At 35.0% G+C, this 17766-nt stretch overlaps 1 long non-coding RNA gene across 6 annotated transcripts in view; it reads left to right on the top strand.

The window, feature by feature from the left end:
* Positions 1–17766, top strand: part of LOC110259987 (uncharacterized) — a 1024192-nt gene that overhangs the window by 848286 nt on the left and 158140 nt on the right. For 4 of the 6 annotated variants that reach the window (XR_014839513.1, XR_014839509.1, XR_014839511.1 and 1 more), the window contains one exon: positions 9132–12800. This is a non-coding gene — a long non-coding RNA (uncharacterized LOC110259987). Of the gene's footprint in view, positions 1–9131; positions 12801–17766 lie in introns of those variants that run through there. The other 2 variants (XR_014839508.1, XR_014839507.1) reach the window with 2 other exon arrangements.

Here is a 17766-nt window from a genome sequence, read left to right as displayed (position 1 = left end):
CTTTTTCACAAAGTATGAATATGGTTAGCCTGCCATTACTTGAGTCAAATGAACATATACTCTCTTCTGGTGAGTGTCACTCATTTTTTTCTTTTCTCATAAATGATCTCTTTAACTTGTCTACCTAATCTCTTGCTTGAGATCAGTGTCAAACAAGTACACATCAAGTTTAAAGAATAAGACGTGTCACAGAAAAACGATTATTCAAGGTGGTACTTAGTATCCCCATTTCATTAATAAGAAAACTAAGACTCACTGGTAGATTTTAAGTAAATTTTTCTGAAGCCATATGGTTAATAAGCAGTATAGCTGAGATTCAACTGAGTTTCATTCGTCCTGAGGCTCTCAGTCTATACCCACACCTTAATTGCATCTCTTTTTCTCAATTTTAGCCTCTTGATTACATAAGATGTGTTTAGCACTCAGTAATTGGTAGATCCTTTCTCCATTCCCTTTCTGCACTGAAAGATCAACCAGTGGACAAACATGTTCCTTATAAGGAAGGAGGGAGGGATAGAGGGAGAGAGAGATTGTGAAAAGACATATTAAGATTCTCTTCTACTAAAGTGATTTATTCATCATCTAGATCAGTAGTGTTCCTTAGAAAATCTCCGAAGTGTTCTGAGGAACTGTGTTTTGTTTACAGTGGCCTAGGGAGGAAAGATAGCCTGTTGAGATGCAACAAGTGTTGCTAAGTGGGAAAGGAAAGAGAACACAGAATTAATCTCCATATATTCAAATACTATCTGACCTGACTATGCATGTTTCGAAGGGAAGCCCAAAAGAGGGCAGATGAGGCTAAAACTGCATGTCTGGGCAAGGTTGAGGGAGGTGTTAATTTATTCCCACTTAGGCTATGCATATAAGTCAGTAATCAGAGCTTCACTTTTAAAGATGCCTAATTTCAAGTTAGAAATCAAAATGAAATTACATAAAATAGTGTCTACGGAGCCACAAAACATCCAATAATTGGCCAATAAAGTGTATATTTTTCAAGTACTGCGTAGGTAGTGTGCATTACAAATCTCTTCATTAAAAAATAGAAAGAAAAAAAAACCCAAAACAACTAACTGTTAAAGCCCCAATTCAAAATAGTTCAACAAAGTGAATAAACAAAGATGAATATAAAATATTCAATGTTATAAGTGTGCTGCACAATTGACAAAGACATTAATTGGTCATTCTAACACCAAGATCCCAACAGTAACAGTCCTTTTATAATAGGGGGAAAAACGCAAGCAACCCCATTATACCTTGTATTCAACTCAAGAGAAACTCATCTAACCATGTTACTGAAGTGGTGAAACTGGGGGTGTTCCTATTTGGTACCTAGGTATATTTCATAAAATGCTAAGAAGTTAGATTGAATAAAAAAACAAATGAGGGGTAAATTTAACCATGGAGCATTCATTATTCAGCATTTGTATGAGGTTTGCAATTTAAAGATAATTAAATCTGTTTTAATACATTCACAAACTTCCAGTTAATACACTATTAGTCCTATTTTGAAAGAAGGAATGTATATTAACCCATCTTTTAAATAAGGAAACTGAGGCCGAAAGTGAAGTGGCAGTTTAAAATCCGCCAATAGAAGTACTTTCCTTTTAGTTGAGGGCCCATTCATTCGAAGTGAATTACCTATTCTCAGGAGCCCCATGATGGCCCAAACCAAGGTAATTTATTTTTGAGAAGGGAGTTCTTTGCTTTTAAGAGGAAACATTTTTACTTATTGTATTGTAGGATTGTGTCTGTTACTAATATAATAAGAAATATATATCCTGACTAAACTAGCATTAAGCCAAATAGTGTGTTCTGTTTTTCCTTACCAGATGTTTTATAGCATGTAAGTGTGTTAAGGAAGATTGATAAACCTAATAAACTTATATATAAACCTATCAGTAAAGGATTATAGAAAGGAAATTCTACTTCAGTTTGGAATACTAGTGAGGTTTTGACCATAGGTTTTGCTTTACTTTAGCTCATTCCCATTTTTAAGAGAACCATTTTTATCCTGTGTTTTGCAGCACTTATATTTACACTAAGAAAAATAAATGTATGCAAAGCTTAAAACCAGATTCTGTCACTAGCTCAGCTATAATGAAAGTACTCTGTCTCAGATATTTTTGTGCCTTGAAAATGGAAGTGTCTTTAATATGGTTGGTTAGATGCCAGTCAATTTTATTTAATCTGATTTGATTTCTTAAGAAAAAAGGATTGAATTTCTAGACATTTAAATATTTAAGTGTTATTAAGGAGGAAAAAGGAGGCTTAAATAATGTTCCTGTGTAACCATGTCATTAATTTAGCTGTTGGAAAATGAAGACATGGTCTACAGGGGAATGTAGTATAAAAATAGTTATTTTCCAAATTACAAAAGGGTATACATTGCTATAATATAAATAAAATAGTAAAGAAATGTATAATAAATGTATTAAGATCACTAAAATATTGACAGAGTAAAAGTAACCTTTAAGATTTTGGGAGTTCCTGTCGTGGCACAGTGGTTAATGAATCCGACTAGGAACCATGAGGTTGCGGGTTCGGTCCCTGCCCTTGCTCAGTGGGTTAAGGGTCCGGTGTTGCCGTGAGCTGTGGTGTAGGTTGCAGATACGGCTCGGATCCCGCATTGCTGTGGCTCTGGCGTAGGCCAGTGGCTACAGCTCCGATTTGACCCCTAGCCTGGGAACCTCCATATGCCGAGGGAACGGCCCAAGAAATAGCAAAAAAGACAAAAAAAAAAAAAAAAAAAAAAAGATTTTGATGACCTTCTTTTTATCTTTTTAAATCTCATGAGGCTGAACAACACCAGTCACATGACCTAGATTGTCTTACCGTTATGTACATTTCGTACATATCTTTTGGTCAACATAAACAATTGTTGGGTGCTTACCTAGGTGCAGAATTCCTGGGCCAAAGGGCATTCATTTCTTCAGCTTTAGCATATACTGTCAAACAGACTTTTAAAGTGGTGGTGAAAAGTGGGTGGTCCCATCATCTTCTCAGCCATCCTTGGATGGGGGAGGGGATATTTTTAAAATTTTAGCCATTTACGTGTGTTTGTAGTTATATTTCATTGTGCAATTTTTGCAATTTTTTGGTGTACATTCCCCAGATGACTAGTAACTTGAGTAGTTTTTCTAATGTTTATAGCTACTTGGATTAGCTTTTTCCTGGAGTTCTCATTCAAGGGTTTTGTGCAATTTTCTGTTGGGTTGTCTATCTAGTCAGTATTTATTTGCTGTAATGTTTTATACATTCTTAATATAAGTCCTTGTTGGATGTATATTTGGGTTATTTACATTTAACTGTTTATATTTAATATCTTGTTATTTGTTTCCTATTTTGACTAGGAGTTTTGTATTCCTTTTTTCTCTCATATGTTGCTTTCTTTTGTACTAATCAAATATTATTATTATATAACTTTATTCAGTATAAAATTCTTTATTATTTTAGCTTACTAAAATAATTTACAGTAAATATTTTTACTCTAGATATTATAATATATATACAAGGCTTATTATAATTTAATATAAATGATCAGTTTTACCAATTCCATTTACCCTCATGACCTTTAGGTATTGTTATTTTCATGAATTTTAATTGTAAATATATTTAAAAATCTATAGACTACATTTTACTTAATTTTTACAGTCTTAATTTCAACTTTATATTCTTTCTCTTCATTTCTTTCTGCATTTTTATCTTCTGTCATTTTCCTTCTGACTAGATAATTTCCCTTAGCATTTTTAAAATATAGATCTGATAACAATTTCTTTTGGTTTTAATTTATTTGAAAATACTTTTAACTTGTCTTTATATCTCATAGACACAATTTGTATTAGGTTTCTGAGGGGATATTGTTTGTGTCTAGTACTTTAAAGATGCTACTGTATTTTCTCTGGCTTCTGTATTTGTTGTTATTTTTTCCACTGGTATCACAGACTTTCTATTTTTTTAATTTTATTTTTTTCATTATAGCTGATTTACAGGGTTCTGTCAATTTCTACTGTACAGCAAAGCAACCCAGTCTCTCTCTGTCTCTCTCTCTTTCTCACACACACACACACACACACACACATTCTTTTTCTCACATATCCTCCACCATGTTCTATCCTAAGTGACTGGATATAGTTCCTATACAGCAGGGTCTCATTGCTTATCCAATTCAAATGCAATAGTTTGCAGCTATTAACCCCAGACTCCCAGTCCATCCCACTCCCTCCCCCTTCCCCTTGGCAACTACAAGTCTACTCTCCAAGTCCATGAGTTTCTTTTCTGTGGAAAGGTCCCTTTGTGCTATATATTAGATTCCAGATATAAATGATATCATATAGTATTTGTCTTTCTCTTTCTGACTTACTTCACTCAGTATGAGAGTCTCTAGTTCCATCCATGTTGCTGCAAATGGCATTATTTTGTTCTTTTTTATGGCTGAGTAGTATTCCGTTATGTATATATACCACATTTCTTAATCCATTCATCTGTTGAAGGACATTTAGGTTGTTTCCATGTCTTGGCTATTGTGAATAATGCTGAAATGAACATACAGGTGCATGTGTCTTTTTCAAAGAAAGTTTTGTGCAGATATATGCCCAAGAGTGGGATTGCTGGGTCATAGGGTAGTTCTATGTATAGTTTTCTGAGGCAGCTCCATACTGTTTTCCACAGTGGTTGTACCAATTTATATTTCCACCAACAGTGTAGGAGTGTTCCCTTTTCTCTACACCCTCTCCAGCATTTGTTATTTGTGAACTTGTAAATGTTGTCCTTTCTGACAGGTGTGAGTTGGTACCTCATTGTATTTTTGACTTGCATTTCTCTAATAATCAGTGATTTTGAGCATTTTTTCATGCCTGTTGACCATCTGTATATCTTCTTTGGAGGAATGTCTATTCAGGTCTTCTGCCCATTTTTCAATTGGGTTGTTTTTTTTTTTTTTTTTTTTTTTTTGCTGTTGAGTTATATATGTTGTTTGTATATTTTAGAGATTAAGCCCTTGTCAGTTGCATCATTTGAAATTATTTTCTCCCATTCCTCAGATTGTCTTTTTATTTTTTCTTATGGTTTCCTTTGCTGTGCAAAAGCTTGTCAGTTTGACTAGGTCCCATTGGTTCATTTTTTTATTTTATTTCTATTGTCTTGGGAGACTAACCTAAGAAAATATTTGATTGGTCAATGTCAGAGAATGTTTTGCCTATGCTCTCTTCTAGGAGTTTGATGGTGTCTTGTTTTATGTTTACGTCTTTAAGCCATTTTGTGTTTATTTTTGTGCATGGTGTGTTCCAGTTTCATTGATTTACATGTGGCTATCCAGTTTTCCCAGCACCACTTGCTGAAAGGACTTCTGTATTTTTATAGGATATCAACTGACAGTCATATTTTTACTCTTTTGAAAGTTATGCCTATTTTTCCTTTCTTGCTTTAAAGATGTTCTCTTTGTCTTTGATTTTCAGCATTTTATTTATGATATCCCTACGTGTATTATTTGACTTATTATTATTATATATCTTACTTGGTATATGCAGGATTTTTTGGATTTGTGATTTAATATCTTTCTCTAGTATTTTCTTTTTCTTTTTTACTGCCATATGGGCAGCATATGGAAATTCCTGGACTAGCAATTGAATGGGAGCTGCAGCTGCTGGCCTATGCCACAGCCATGGCAACAATGGATCTGAACTGCATCTATGACCTGTGCTGCAGCTTGTGGCAATGCCAGATCCATAATCCTCTGAGCAAAATCAGGGATTGAACCCACATCCTCACAGAGATAATGTTTGGTCCCTAACCTGCTGAGCCACAACATGAACTCCTTTTTGCTAGTATTTTTAAAACTCATTATTTCCTCAAATATTTCTTTTATCCGATTTCCTTTCTCCTCTTAGAACTCTAGGAATTTAGCTCTTTTATGTTTGTTGGTCTTTTATCCTCTTCTGTATTTTCCTTTTTTTCTCTGTGTGTCAGTTTGAACATTTTGTTTTGACCTTTCTCCCAGTTCACTAATTCCCTTTTCTCTTACATCTCTTTTGCTGTTAAAATAACCTACTTTTTTTTTCAAATTTCACATACATTTCTGTAATTCTATTATATTTTATAGATCTCATTTTTCCTATAAACATCTTGGTATTTTACTCTATTTTATCCACTTTTCTTACATTTTCTTGAACAGATTAATCATAATTATATCTTTGTCTGTTAGATATGGATCATCTGTAGATCTGTTCCATTTTTAAGAAATTATTCTGTACTTTCTTTTGACGGGAATTCAAAAAAACTCAATTATTAAAATTCAATTCCAGATGTGCGTATAAAAACATGTGGTGACTTCATGTGACATGACAGTAGCAGAAGGAGTTTCACACTTACATTTTCCAAGCAGATGGAGTGGGGAGCTGACCATCTCAACATAATCAGGGATTAAGTTGAGTTATAGCTAGGTTGCTATTTTGGTAATGGTCAGCCTAAATCTCTTTGTCCCAGTTTCCAGATTACAGCTGTCCTGGACCTTCAAGTAACAGCATATTGTGGTTTTGAGGCCTCTCCTTGGTAGTTTTTTTTTTTTTTTTTTTTTTTTTGCTTCTTAATACCAAATACTGCTGCCAATGAAGCTCGGATTGTAGAGGGCTGTGGCTGAGGTGTTTAGCCTCTTGTCTTTACAAGTTCATTTCACAAATGTTATGGGGAAAACCAGCTGTGCGTCTGATGCCCTCACATCATCAGTCTTTCATTCTAGTGGCATCCCCCTCTGCTCTGGCAAAACCTGGGTTCTTATCTACTTGCTGCAGCCAAAATTAGCAAAGGCCCCAGGAATTATGCCCCTCTAGATAGTCAAATACTCCTTCTGTGAGTCATTATTGCTACATAATACATTACCACAAATTTAGTAGCTTAAACCAACATACTTGTATTATCTCACAGTTTCTATGGGTCAGGGGTTTGGATCCAGCTTAACCTCATCCTCTGCTTGGGACTCTACAAGGCTACAGTTTTGCTGTTGTTCAGGCTACAGTCTGTTCTTCAGCTGAAGGTCCTCTTGCAAACTGAGTTGACTATAGGAAAATTCAACACACAGTTATCAATAGTGCCTAATGGCAAATAGCTTCCCCTGTAGCTTCTTTGGGTAGTTTTATAGCAGAATGCCTCCAGAAGGATGGATTTTGGTAAAGTCCAGAGGACAGATTTTCAGAAGTTCCCTGATGAGTTTCACAGTGCTTCTCTACTATTTAAACGTTACAGCCATGCCCTCTCTAACAAGTTCTGGAGTTCATTTACAGGTGCAGGGCCCCTTCTTTGGGCACACTGTCATGGCCCTAAGAGTGGTGGCTGATACATGTATCTGCTACTCCTTCATTCTCTAGAGTTTTCTGTACTCCTTAGGAGGCAATTCCCATTGTTTCAGTGCTCTGTTACAGTTAAAAATTATTTCTATTAAACTTCCTTTGTTCAAATTATTATGTGGTTTCTATATCCTGTTTAGATTCTGATCAATATGGTCTGTATTTGTTTTTAGTGACTGTTCTTTTGTCACTGCCAATTATGACCACAATTATGTTTCCACAATACACATGAAAGAGTAATACAATGCATCTGAACTAATAAAAAAAGGAAAGCGAGAATTAGACATGGAATCTGGAAGAAAAGGTGTGATTTTTTTAAAAAACATAAAGCTAAGAGTAGAAGAGAACAAGACAATTTATAAGGGGAAACAATAATGGAAGATAAAATTAAATCCAGGAACAATGACTAGAATATAACTAAATTTCTATTTTCATCATAGTGATTAGGATAAACTAAACAAACAAGCAAATAAAACCAAAACTGTCCAAATGAAATATGTAACATATTGAACAAATAAACACACTTTAAAAATACCTATGGCCAAAATGTAAGGACATCAACAGGTCCAAATAAAAAAAAAGAAATACAGGCAACCTTGGGAGTTAGCAAGCGTCAAAGTCTTCTGTCACCCCAAGGGCTTCTGCCATACCCCATGTAACCTGAATTGAGATTAAGGTACAAAGTTGTGAGGCTATGATACAAAGACAGGATTTATATAACCAGCAGTCTCTTCTAAAAGTGAACATGCATATGCTCCATGACCCAGCAATTCTATATCTAGATATTCACCCTAGAGAATCTTTTGCATGTTTGCACCAGGAGACCCTTACAAAAATATTCATGGCAGCAAATTCATAAGTGTAAAAATGCTTCAGATATTAGCAGTAGATGAATAGGTCAGCAAATTGTGCTATATTAATGCAAGGAAATACTGTGCAGCTATGAAAAATGCATTAAAGCTATATACAACTCCAACAATAAATATGATAAAGAGATTTTTATCTGATTTAAGAAAAAGTACAAAATTTGGAATCAGCATGATATAAAAGTAAGAGCATATTATTTGAGTAGATCATTTATTTGGGTCAGTAACTTGAACTATTATTATTTTAAATCAATTTGATATGACTCTAACTCTTAGCTTCATGTTTTTCTTAACTTGGGCTTATCCTATATGGGGGTAGAGTGGACAAGTATATACATCGATGCCTTGATTCACATAATAATGACAAACTACTTGAAATATGTATTCAAAGATATTCCTAATTGTAGAAATTGTCAGTGTGGCTTAAGCTCTTCTTTAAGGAAGAGTTAGAAGAGAGGAGCAATAATAAAGCTACTGATCACATACCATTAGAACAATCTTTGTTTCACTGGAGAGTGGTACCCTGATTTGTGGAATTCTAAGACAGAGCAATCATTTCCATCTTTTGAAATACTTGAGACTGTTTAAATATCATTACATTACATAACAGTTAACAAGTCTTTTAAAAATGACATTTGAAAACAGTTCTTGCCATTGTCCTTTAAATCATGTGAAGATATCATAACACTTCAGTGAAATGGTCTATGATTATCATATAATATGAGCGTGTGTGTGTGTGTGTGTGTGTGTGTGTATTTGGGAAGAGAATAAAAAAAAAGAAAAATAAGAACACTAACATAATGGCTGGGATATTCTAAAAATAAGACTGGTATGGTGAGTATAATGGGTAAACAATTTGAGAAATTTTACCTTGAACAAAAAAATCATGCTTTATTGAAAAGGGTCAAAATTAATTTTATTTTCACAGGTTGTTCACTGATAAAAGAAAATGATATCAAAATGTAAGTATGTAAACAATTAAATGTTTATAGCCTATCCGTTGACATTTGAGCTTAGAATTTTGGGTTGATAGCCTTAAAATATTTTTTTTTTCAAATTGTAGTATTTAAAATTTCTCAACATTTTTTCAAATGAGTCACTTCATTTTATTACCATATAAACCATATGTTGGCAGGGGTTATTAATATTTTATTAATGTGAGAGAAAGACAGAGACTCAGAAAAGTATACTCAGGAAAAGTATATATAGGCCTAGACCAGAGTTTAGGTGAAAGGACTGGAACTCAAGCCAAGATTTTTTGGCTTTTATTCCTTTGTCACTTTGCCTAAACAGTAGAATGGCATGAAAAAATTTTAAACACTAATCTGGAAGCAGTGTTTCCAGGTAGGAATGGAGGGAAAAGACTAAAAAAAAAAAGAGATCATTTGGAGTGCTGTTAAAGAATTCTAGATGGAGTTCACAAAGACATGAATTTAAATGGTAGCTGTGGAAATGGATCCTGCTTACCAGCTTCTTAACTGTGTCCTGTGTCCTTTTACACATTTTCTGTGAGAACTAGTTTGATTGAGAGTCTTTACAATCCTTTTAAAAGTCTCTCTGGTGTTTTTTACAATGAGCTGAATGCTTTTGGATAATCTCTCTGATTTATCTAAGCTTAGTAAAATGTTCAATAAAAGTGGACTATTTGAATTCAGTGAAAGAGCACAGGCTGCTGTTAGATTTTTGGAATGTTTTCTAATTTCTTCATTTAAATGGGTAACAAATTAAGCATTCAAGGAAAAGAATATGCTCTATGGGTTTCATCCCTATGAAAAACACTGAAGTTTGAGGGTTGGCCAGAGAACTTTTGTGAATTTGCCATCTTCCTTGTCTCAACTCCACATTTCTTCCTGTTGCCTTGGTTTATTTATGTGTGGGCTATATTTAGGTGAATATTTCCTTGTGGATTATAATGTTAATCTGGGCATGGTAGAGCTGAAAGGGCACTAATCAAGAATTTACAGGACCAGCATCTAGGTCAGACTCTGTTACTTCCTTAAGTTAAATTCTAAGTGACTTAGATTAAATCATTCATCCTTATTGCCTTAGTTTCTTCAAAATAGAGATTCTGAATTCTTCTATTCATTTTCTTTACCTTATAGATGCATTTAATACCATCAAATAAAAAACAAAAATGCAGTATAGCTCAAGGAAATTTACTCAGTATTCTGTGATAACCTAAATGGGAATGAATATGTATATATGCATGTTTGAATCACTTTGCAATACAGCAGAAATTAACACAACATTATAAATCAACTGTACTTCAATAAAATTAAACTTTTTAAAATGAATATTTGCTTTTTAAAAAATGATTAGCCAAGGATTAATATATCTTGTCACTTATTTGAATGTTAAAAAATATATGGCCTAATTTGATGAATGGTATGAGGTTCCAATTACTGATTCAAAGCCAACTGATTAGCGGGGAAGGCTAATCTATAAATAAAGAGATAATCATATATCTGTGTGGCCAATTCGGTAGATTGACTCACTAAATACCATTCCCAAACCCCTTCTGCATGCTTTTCTCTTCTTATAGAGGCTGGGAAGCTAATAGTTGCATTTTCTGGATTGTTTGCTGCTAGGTTTCTGCATGTAATCTAGGATCTTTTCAGCAGACAAACACAAAAAAGACTCAAAAGCCAAAGGTAGGCAACATGAGGCACTTACATCTAATTTATTGTTTAGCATTCTCCAAAGAAAGAGAACCAATAGCCAATGGTATTTTATATATAAATTGGCTCACACAGTTGTGGGTGGTGGCAAGTCCAAAATCTGTGGACAAGCCAGCAGACTGGAAATCATATAAGAGTGGGTGTTGCATTATTGAGTCCAAAATCTGTAAAGCAGGTCAACCGTTCAAAACTCAGGTGAATTTCTATTTTGTAGTCTTGAGACAGAATATCTTCTTAGAGAAACCCGTCTTTGCTCTCATGACCTTTAACTAATTAGATGAGGTTCGTGTACATATCATGGATGGTAATCTGCTTTATGCAGGGTCAGCTAATTGTAAATATGAACTATATCTACAAAATACCCTCAAAGCAACATCTAGACTAGTTTTTGATCAAACATCTGGGTATTTTAGCCTAGTCAAGTTGGCACACAATGAACATAATTGAGAAGATCAAATTTGGGGCAGCTTTGTTAGCATTTCTACTGTCCAAGCTTAATGGCATAGATACTGAACAATGCATCACAGGAATAATGGTGGTTGTTGTTTTTTTTTTTTTAATATTCTGGGTATACAGAAATCAAGTTGATTTTCCTGGGCATCTGAGGCATTTTTAAAAAACTTCTCAATAACATCTAGCTAGTTTAAACAAAATTTAGAGTGCATACTATTGTCTGCAACTAGCAACTCTAGAAAAGGTAGAAGTGCTTCCAAGTGCCATAACTCAAAGCTGTAAAGCCTAGAATTGGTTTTCTGACCTAGACTGAGTTTGAAACAGTGACAGTTCAGTCAGCATCAGGGAATGAGGTACTGGTAGTCCATGATGGTCACGGAGGCAAGGTCACAGAGTTACCTAAATGATCCCCCTCATCTCTTCGAATAAATTTCCTCATTAAATCAAGGCTTTATGAGACTGAATGGATACCATGAGAGATAATTTTAAAGGACAGAAGAATACAAATACTCTAAGGCGAGCTGGCTGTTGTGAGTGCAGTAAGGAACTTATGGGAAAAAAATAGCATGATTAAGGTTTTAAATACTTGTTTAAATAACTGTCAGGTTCTCAGAACTGAACCAAAAAAAAGGGGGGGTGGGGAGAAAGGGGTCTCCTTTTTCCCACATTGCAACATTGCTATCATCAAAAATAAGATGCAGTTTAATTTTGATTATGGTGCTAAATTACAGTTATTGGTTGGCTGAGCTCATAGCCATGTGAAAGTTAGGGCATCAATGGAGAAAAACTGCAGAAATCTGTTGAATATATGTTTGAATGGATTCTGAGGCCAAAGATGGGGAAGTATAATTATTAATGAATTGATTTATATAGGAAACTTATAAGGATTCTGGACTCGATGTGCTGGAAAGAACAGCTGAGAGGGTTCTGCTTGATTAATTAGTTAACCTATATTAGGCCTCAGAAGAGCTTGTACTAAATGAAATTTAAATAACAAAATTTCCTTGTGGTATAATCCCGTGAAGGAAACACAATAGCTTAGACATAGGAATTTATTATGTGCATCCTACTTATCTACTCTCAAATACAGTCCTCAGGACATTCCAAAGGACATTCTTCTCCAAGGCACTTGGGAGAGCACTGGCATCTTTGAAAAGTACTATGCCAGCTATCCTCTGTAGACTGGGATGAGAAGGGGCATGCTGCTATTGAAGTGGGTTTTCTCATTTCACAGTGGAAGAGGCTAACCATCAGTATTCCATTGCCAAGCAAAATGGCCTGATTATAATGATGGGCAGCAGAGAAAGGATAGTAATCAAAATATTTTGGTCAACCTAGGTCTTTGTTGACCTCAAATTTATTATGAAGTCTTTGGTACCAAAATAAAAGCACAATCACCTGAAGTCTTACTTGATTTCTAAAAGTACCTCCCTCACTAAAAAAATAAACCAAGGAAGAAAAGAAAAGGAAACACCACTTTAGGTCTAGCAGAAAAACAGAGGGCTGAATTGAGCTGCAAAACAGCCAGTTTTACCACCTACTCAATTGCCAGACCTGAGTAAGTTTAGAGATACAGTACTATTGAGTAGAATGCAAAGCCACATCTGTTTGAGCAAGATTTTTTTTTTGAAACATCACAATTATACAAAATTAAATTTCTTCCTAGACTTCCTCAAAAGAATCTATGGCCATTTAGCCAAGTAACTGTGCAGCAGGATAGGGATATAACTGATTTTTTTTATTATAGCACAATGGAATCTGAGTTATTGCTAATTTCAAGGAAGTTATTTTTCCCTTGTGAATTCAAGAAAAAAACTAATGAGAGTAAAGCAATAAACAAAATTTAGTCTTAACTGAAAAAATATAGAAATCTTATCTTTCATAATTCAGGTCACCTGCTTGACTATATAAAAGACAATCTGATCTTTAGAGAATGGTGGTAGATTGTTGTAAAACTATGTATTTAATGTATTGGGTGCCATATAATTATTTAATTAAACAAATAAGCATCACCATGGAACCTTGGCACTTGATATACAGTTATTGATTTGGCTAACTTTCTATTTCAATAAATAGAGACCATGAGAAAGAATTTGTTTCACTTGGCAGGGAAAATACTAAGCCTTCAGTATCTAACTTTAGATATATGTCATTTCTTTACCTCTGGGTCATAACTTCATCATTTCAACATCCCCCAGAACATCAAAGCAGTCCTTTTCATTGATGACACATGTGAGTGTCAAGAGCAAGAAACAGCAGGCACTTAGATGATTTGATAAAACACATGTATGCAGGAGGGTAGGAAATAAACTCTAAGTAAATTCAGTCTCATAAGGAAAGCAAAATTTCCAAGGATGTCTGGAGCATCTTGGAATTTTGTTTTCAAAGTAAAACTGTATTTTTCTTTGTCTAGTATTAGAAAAGTAAGTTAATCTGAATTTTGGAGGAAACATAATGACATTTGGCCTATGTGTAATCTCACTATTGGATAATTAGGCTTTAAGTTTTTAATTGGGCCTAAACACAAAAGAAGTCTTTATAGCTTATTCAGATTGCAGTGTGAGTTTTTTCACTTAGTCCTTATAACTTAACCGTTTAGTGATGTTTGCTCTGCCTGTAACTAAATGAAATGAAGCAATAACATGCCCCTGTAATAGAATCATAGTACCAAACCCTAGAGTTTGAATCAAAGCTGTGGTAAGTACTATACTGTTTTGAGGGAGCTCTTGCCATTGCTGGATACTCTAAGGCCATTCATGAAATACAAAATAATCATGTGACCCGAGCTTCCCATTATTGTCAGTGTTATTTAATCCACAAAACCAGAATTTGGGGAAAACCTAGAAGTTGCATACATGAAATCAAACTCAAGAAGATTCTAAAGGTATAGAAAAACCATTGGATAAGTGACCAGTTTCTCTATGTGCCAACTCATGCTGTATTATCATCTATTTCTCAATCTATACTTGTGGCTTCAGAGAGTTCCCTACACCTAAAAACAGGATGATTAACTCAGTAACTCTGGCACCAAGTAAGAGCAGAATCCTTTAGAAATATAATTCACCATTGGTCCTGAAAGACAGTGCAGTCAAGAAATCGTACTAGTAGGTAACATTTGGAGCAGTATGGATGATGCTTCCACTTTGATCAGAAGAAGTGATGAGTTGGGTATGGCTTTATTTAAATTTGTGAGCTGTAGCCAGTTTTGGGCCAGATGATCAGGAATTTTGAAGGATATATTTTGAAGATTAATGACAAGATTTGATGGAAATTTATGTAAATGGATCCCAAATTTGAAATAGCTGTGCCCCAAATGAATGATTAGCAGAAGGCCCTGTCCGTAAAGGAATCAATGATCAGCTGAAGGATTCATTTATTTTGTCAGGCAGTTCTTATTCTGCATGGTCTGCCACATCCAGTTCTTATTCTGCATGGTCATGGACAAATTGCCATGATGGCCAGGGCAAAGTATTCAGATAGGCTTATAAACATACAACCACCTCCTTCTTAGATGTCTTTTATATTACTGTTCTTGCTAGAGACATGGATAGAACTCCTGATAAAAACCACAATTTGGAGGGACCAACCAGGAACTTGGGAGGTCAGATCCTCCCATTTTGAAAGGGCAATCAATGATTTATCCTCATTGGAATTGACTCTTATTCTGGATTTTGATTTTTCCTTTCTTCCTTACCTCTTTAAGCCAGTAATACTACTCATGAACTTACTGATTTTCTTATTCCCTGTTACTGAAAACAAAACAAAGCAAAGCAAAACTTTTGACCAAGGAATTCATTGTACCATGAAATAAGGAACTTTTTTTTTTATTGTTCTTGGTATTCATTTTTTTTAACCTGAAAAATGTATTCTATCATCAAGTAACCAATTGCCTTATATGCAATAAAAAGTTTAAGAATATATAAGGATTCTGATGGGGAGCAATTCATTAAGTGTTTTGTGCTGCCCTATAGAGGACAAAATAAGTTCTTAACCAGCAAACAATATGTGATGTTTTCCTTATAACCAGAATGCACTGTTACGGGAATTAAGGGATTAGAAAGAAAGTGGTGCTCTCACTATAGCACTAAAATGACCCACTCTTCAAATTTCTGCTTCCTGTTCCTGTGACTTTATACAATGCTGATTTAGAAGTCTTAGAAAACAAGGAATCAATACTTCCAACATTGAACAGGTAGTTGAGAAAATCAACCAGACATTTTTGGCTTTTCACACCATTGGATGTCTGGACCATCAGGTAGAAAATTTCATCTTAGTTAGCAAGTGATGATGATTGAGAACTAATAGAAAATGAATGGATAGTAGAAGTAGAAAGAAGTTATCAACACACACCACAGCCTTGTGAAAAATTCCCAAAATTAAATCTATCATAGAGACTCATAATTTCTTCTTTACTCAGTTATGCATATGCTTAGGTATGTGAGAATTTCTTCCAAACCTATCTTATTATTATTTTATATAGATTATGTAAAGAATAGTTAAATATAATTTAGTACATAAACTAGATGATGTCAAGACAAGATCATTACTGAAGTGTGGCCATAAAGAAATATCATCTAGCAATGGATGTGATAAGTGATAAGATTATGGATCTGCTCTTTTGATGAGAGGTGAACACATTTCATTTCTATGATGGATAGTTATAATCTGTTAGGCAGGAGCACATGGTTTTCACTAGGGTTGCTGTTTTGCTTTTTACTATAGGACTATGGGTGTGTTTGGAAGTGAGCAACCAAAGATTTTTTTGGTGATAGATATAATAGTGGGTTTTTCTAATAGGACAATTTTTGGAAACAGTTATATTTCTTTAATGTTGTGTTGTTCCTGATTGTGTAGCCTCCAAACTCATTTCTCTGACCATTTTAGAAACTCTGTGAGTTTCCTTATTTCCTGTAGTAAATTCCATTCTGCAAGAGTAAATTCTAAGGACTGAATATCCATTACTTACAATGATATTATTGAATATAAAATTTCCTTTTTCCCCAGAAATGGAAAATAGGATTTGGAAAGCAGTAGGTGAAGACTACTTTATTTTTTAAGGAAGGAAAGTTATATCCTAAAATTCTGCTCCTAGAACCATCAGGCTACCATTTCCCCATCCTTGCACCCTCTCTTTTCCCTGTCCATATAAACTGGAAGACTAAGGAAACTTATACAGATTGGAAGACAGTATCAGTGTTCTGAGTTATTAAATTGGAGTCTGTGCTGGTAGTCTGGAGGAGGGAGGGAGATATTTACCTCTTCTTCCAAAGCCCAGGAAAGAGTATTTGGTACAGGGAGTTCCCATTGAGGCACAGTGGAAATGAATGCAACTAGTATCTGTGAGGATGCAGGTTCGATACCTGGCCTTACTCAGTGGGTTGAGGATCTGCCGTTGCTATGAGCTGTGGTGTAGGTCACAGACTTGGCTAGGAGCCTGCTTTGCTATGGCTGTGGTGTAGGCCAGCAGCTGTAGCTCTGATTCGAGCCCTAGCCTGGGAACTTCCACGTGCTGTGAGTGTGGCTCTCAAAAGAAAAAAAAAAAAAAAGAGAGAGAGAGAGAGAGAACCGTTCGTAAAAGTGTGTATTCATGCCTGGAGGTGAGATTGGCAACTTAGGCTCTAGTTATGCATAAGCAGACTTACTGAAATGGTCTGATCCTATATAAACACTGGTAAGAAGAACTGGAAAACTGGACAGAGAGGAAATAGGAAAGAAAGAAAGATCAGAAGAGGAACAATCAACCCCTTTCCACTTCTGCACTATCCTTTGGCATAACAAAGATGCATATGTTTCCCTGTGGAGAGTCTTGGACTAGGCTACCAGTACCCCACTCAGGAGATTTAGCACTCAGTCAGAGGGAAAGGTGCAAGAGATCAAGTTCAAAAGAGAAAGCTTACCTATCAAGAAGTTGTGTCAGGGGGAACACACCAGAGATCCCTCTAAAAAAGGGTATCCTCGACAAATCAGTTATAGTTGATGAGCAATGAGAGCCAACAGAGGGTTACAATCACAATTGTTGGTTAAATAGGTATTTGGCCTTTTCATCTCCTCCTCTGGATAGATCCAAATCACAAAGGAATTAGAACCTAAAGAAGGAGAGGATGAGAGTGAAAGATTAAATCAAGCCCTGTAACCCATCTGAGTTTCCTTGAGCCAATATCTGGCACAGAGAGAGGGATACAGATGGCTATTAAATCACATATGAGTTTGAAGTATTGGACTGGACAAGATAGGTTTTTTCAATCATAAAAATGATCAAGAAAATTTGGAAGATGTCTGAGATATTGTTAAGAGACAGGAAAGGAACATGTGACATAGCACAATTAGAAGTCAATAATTAGAGAAAAAATGTTTTCTGTTTATCTGTCTCTCTGAATTCACGCTGATGATCCAGTGACAATTACCAAATGGTGAAGAAAATATGTTAGTACA

The sequence above is a fragment of the Sus scrofa genome, chromosome 1 (genome assembly GCF_054392235.1).
Source record: "Sus scrofa isolate SSC_HxYL_T2T_F1_AM1 chromosome 1, Sscrofa_HxYL_maternal_Yorkshire_Landrace_v2.0, whole genome shotgun sequence".
NCBI lineage: Eukaryota > Metazoa > Chordata > Mammalia > Artiodactyla > Suidae > Sus > Sus scrofa.
Note: the sequence above shows the minus strand (reverse complement) of the source record. Positions and strands in the feature narration are given on the sequence as shown.